The 4,917-nt window shown below is 45.4% G+C and overlaps 1 pseudogene; it reads left to right on the forward strand.

Annotated features, from left to right (window-relative positions):
* The first annotated feature begins 3,628 nt into the window (after positions 1-3,628).
* LOC147672109 (lactoylglutathione lyase-like) lies at positions 3,629-4,491 on the forward strand (annotated as a pseudogene).
* The last annotated feature ends 426 nt before the right edge of the window (positions 4,492-4,917 follow it).

The raw sequence follows: 4,917 nt of genomic DNA on the forward strand, positions 1-4,917 counted from the left end.
GTGCACGCACACGGTATCACGCAACCGGACCCAACCATACTGCCACACCTGAGACGTGTGCGTGTGTGCTCAGGTCCTGGACGAGCCAGAATTAAGTGGCGCGAGGAATCATTGCCACCCTCGAAAGAAGTAAATGTGTCTAAGTTCAGTGTAGTAGTTGCTTATGGCAGGAAGGCCAGACTCCATTCAGTGGGGCATCTACAAGGTGATCTGCCCTCAGCAGCATTTCATGCATGGGTAAAGAACTGGCAGTTCCTCCTCGGGGCTGCAGAGCAATGCATGCCATAGTAAGCCCCTGGTGGACCTCTGCTCACGGACAAGCTGCACGTGAGGCCTGCTGTCGTTGTCAACAACTTCCACACTTCCTGGTCAAAGGCGCTCTGCAGAGGCAGAAACATGCCATGGAATCATTTGTATACACTCCCAAGCAGACATTCCACTTTACATCATATTCAATAAGAAGGATTTTATTTCTACAAGAACTGTAGCCCTTTAGGAGCGAAGTTTCTATGTGACAATGTTCACCCTGTGTGCCTGGAGCCATACTTTGTACAAACCTCGTTCTGCACACAGTAATCATAGCTCATGCTTGTAAGAAAATTGTAAAAACAGGGACAACATCCACAAATGAAGAATTTTAACTCATGCCTTGAAGTCCACTTGACGTACAATGACACAGATTCATGGTATTTGTAATAATAAATTTTGTTTTTCTACAGTGCTCGAGGTGTCATCATCACTGGAGCTTCATAGCACTATAAATAACATCACACCACCCCACACCATCAACATCAGATAAAAATGAAGAACAGAGACCACATCCATTCATTGGCCTTGCAGATTTCACACCAATCCTTACAGCAGGGAGTTGAACCTACTTAGCCATATTACACGGTGCCTATTTCAGTTTAGTACCCCTTGCCCCTAGCAATGGAGGTCAAGTAAAAGGCGGCATTAACTTTTCCAAAAACCAGTAATAGTAGTTTTACATGGTAATCATTTAAAGTCAAACTAGGGGCTCCAACTGTTCGCATTAGTATAAAATATAAGTGCAGTACACCCAGTTTGGTTTGTTTACGGGTGAGCGACAAAAATATTTGCAACAATAATCATAAATGAGTCGGGGAGAATGGATAAACTATAGAATGAATTCATCAGAAAGGAATGGAATTTGAGAAGAAGAAACATGTCCACTTAGATGGGATTCGGCTCTGCCTTTAAATGATAGGCAGTAACTCAGTACCTACAAGTTATCTAACAGCAATAAAGTGCACAGCATGTTGATTTGCAAGAAAGATGAAATATTGATGCAGACAAACAGTGTCACAGGACAGAAATACTGATCTGTCTTCCTAGTCAACGATTCCTGGCAAGTACCATTCCTAAGGTGTAACGCTTTTCAGTGCGGTCATCCCTCCTCTGTATTGCTTAATTCTGCTGGCAAGAAAGTGTCACCCATAGTCATTCAAATGTCACTCATACTTACTCTGACATTATGAAAATGTCACTCATAGCAATCTAAAACCTTGGCTCTATGAAATACTTGTTAAAAATTAGAATGTATGGGAGGAGGAGCTACGCTAGCAACCAAGATGGCCGCGTAGGCTCCCGGCTCCGCCGACCTCTTTCTCCAGCCGGACGATCCTTGTTAATATCCTGAATTTCCGCCCACCTTTCGCGTGTCTGAACCGGTACAGAGTCTGATGGTGAAGTCCGGAGAATTTTACCTCTCTGAATGACGAAGATACGTTGTGTTTTAATCTACGGCCTAACCCAGATCGTGAGCCGGGGCCTCGAGTACTGACCCAGCCGGGCTTCAGTTGATCAACATCGGCCGTGGGACACTGGTGGGGTCCGGTCTCTCGCTGTGGAACTTGTTTTTGCCCGATTTCGATGGCGGTCATTTGGTAGATTTACTACCGCAGGAGTGGTGACAAAGCACGTCTGGGGCTGTGGGTGGGGGTCCCGGTCCCGGGGACCCGGTTTGCGCCGCCGGGTCCGCTGGGTCGGGATCCTCACTCGCGGTAGCAGACTAATGGAGTGCTGCTGTGATAATTGACAAGTCACCCTCTGTAGCCGTCCGATTTGTTCTTGTCAGTTCACCTGGAGAGACCTGGCTCTCTAGGGAACGTGACTATGTTCGAAGATGATGGAGAGGGGAAGATTCGGACGGAGTCTGAGCCATCACTGAAGACCATCTTAGCCGCCATCGGGGCACTACATCAACGAGTGGAACTTATAGTCCACAAAATGATCGCCAGTCCATTAGTAACGAGAAGTATGAGACCGGACCCAGCGCCATTGCGAGATCAACAGCGAGCCATGATCCCCACAGTGACTATCATGCCGACGAATATGGGCCCCGTGCAGAAAGAAATAATGAAGTCCCTGGCCAGTGTGTCTACAAACGAAAATGAGCCTGTGGCCTTGGGAAAATCGCCATCTTTAACATCGCTGCCGATCGAGGGAGGACCTTTTGGTTCTCCGTCCCTGGTTACTGCTGGTACTTTTTTCCGGATCACAATGCCATCTTTCCCCTCACTGACTGATTCATCGTGGTCGAGAAGGAAACAATATCTGGTATCGGACTGGGCGAGGGAGATCGTCAGGGACGGAGTAACCCACGAGGGCTTAACACTTTTGACTCTTTCCAGACTTCACTTTTCCGAACTTTTGGTGCTCCTTGACTCTCCTGTTAATGCGGTGGTTCGTATGGAAGGGGTTCGCATGAAAGATCGAAAGAGCCAGGGATGAGATTTACGGACTGGGTTCAAGATTGTGGCTTCAATAAATGGGGGATTTGTCATCACTATGATCAAGTTGGGCGGTGTTTACGGCTTACCCTGCCTGTTTTGTTGATGTTTCTTTTAAAATTATAGCTAATTCACAGGGGTTGCTTGTTTCTGGCGGAGGGGAGGGGAGACTGGGAGCCTATTTGAAGATATCCTCCTCCACACTTCCTTTTCTTTTTCTACCTTTAGAACCTAGTTAGATGGGGCGACAGGCACACTGCTAGTTGGGGTTAGGCGAAAGTCATATGCACGGGTGCAGGGTGGGGGTTGGGGTGTTTTGTATTGTCTTTGTTTGTTTTTGTGTTCAGTATCCTATTAATATCCTGATGTCGGGTACCTTCCTGTGGGGTAAGCCTGTTCGATGGGTCTCAGGGGTGATGTTGTTCACATTGATTTGTAGAATGTATCGTGGGTTGGTTTGCATGATTTTTGCGGTCGTAGTTTCACTTTTAGTTCTCTTGCCTTACGCACTCCTGCCACTAGGAAATATCCTGTTTGTAATGCTTCTGTCTCTTGGGGTGGTGGGGTTTGTGATTAATGCTGGCTGATCTGGAAAGAACGTCTCTCCTGTTTTAATGCGACCGCACGATAGTAACTTTTCATAGCATCGTCTTTGCCCTGGGGAATGCTCATTGATTTATTCTATGTTGGTATAATTGTATTATGTTCCGTGAAGTAAGGTACCTGTAATTGGCTTTTATGTTTTTTCACTTTAATAAAAAGAATTAAAAAAAAAAATTAGAATGTAAGGGACCAAGCTCCCGCCTCTCCACCTAGTTCAGTCCCAGGGTCAGGTCTCCTCTCTTTCGTCCAAAACCCGCCGCCTCAGCGGCATCATGTCCGAAGTCCTGGCGCCGGAGTTGCATGGCCTGTCCAAAGAAGACATGGTCGGCGCGTGCACAGACCGAGACCCCAGCATTAAGGATTACTTGATGGAGCAAACTATGCTTAGGATAAAAGATCCCAAAAAGTCATTAGAATTTTACACCAAAGTTCTTTGAATGACACTCTTGCAGAAATTTGATTTTTCATCTATGAAATGTTCACTTTATTTCATGGGTTATGAAGACAAAAAGGACATTCCCAGCAATACAAAAGAACGAACAGCATGGACTTTTTCCAGGAAGGCCACAATAGAACTGACTTATAATTGGGGAAGTGAAGAGAGGAGCTATCATTAGGGGTGGGCGGAATTTGCGTAATTGCGTTACGCACATCTCTGCGAAACGGTAAAAAATCTCCGCGAACATGCAGAAATTCCACAAACATGCAGTATTGCTTGTTCGCAATGCTTTTTTCTGGTTCGCAATCTCTGTTTGCGTCCTCGGGGGTAAATATCTTGCGAACACGCATTTTGAGAACTCAAACAAGCAAAACATTTTGTGAAGTCGCGCAACGCAGTATTTTGGACAATTTTGCGTTCTCTGCGGAACCCGAAATTACCCAAATTCCACGAGAGAAACAGAATTTACCACCCAGGCCTAGTTATCATAACGGAAGCTCTGACTCTCGAGGATTTGGGAACATTGGCATTGCATTTCCAGATGTCTAAACAGTTTGTAAAAGATTTGAAGATCTAGGAGTAACATCTGTGAAGCAACCAGATGATGGTAAAAAGGAAGGACTTGCTTTTATACAGGATCCTGACGGTTACTGGATTGAAATCCTTAGTCCCAACAACATGTTAAATATAATATAAATATCTTAGCTTTTGGGTCCGTGCCATCAAATGTTCGAAGAGATTGCTCCAAGAGGCTGAAAATGAGTATGTACGATAAAAACATTACCTGTTTACAATATTGGAATTCTATATCTTTGTTGTACTTGACATAACACTTTTTTAAAAGACTAACTCCCTTTTTAGGTCTTGTCTGAGACAGCGCATAGCTGTCTCTTCGAGACATTTAGCAAGTGGCTTTTAAAAGTGCCATCAGAGGCTTTTGCTGGCCTACACCTTACATTCACGAGCTCGAGCACGTGCACAGCTGCCATCTGTGTTTTTATTGCTGTAATCATGCTCCTCTGCTTGCACCACCCCCTTCTTTTCCCCCTCCCTCCTGGTCAGCTTCATTTGTGTCTTCTCGCTTTGAATCATGCTCCTCTGCTCGCACTCCCCTTCCTTCTT

Source organism: Lissotriton vulgaris, unplaced genomic scaffold (genome assembly GCF_964263255.1).
Source record: "Lissotriton vulgaris unplaced genomic scaffold, aLisVul1.2 SCAFFOLD_4510, whole genome shotgun sequence".
Classification (NCBI taxonomy): Eukaryota; Metazoa; Chordata; class Amphibia; order Caudata; family Salamandridae; genus Lissotriton; species Lissotriton vulgaris.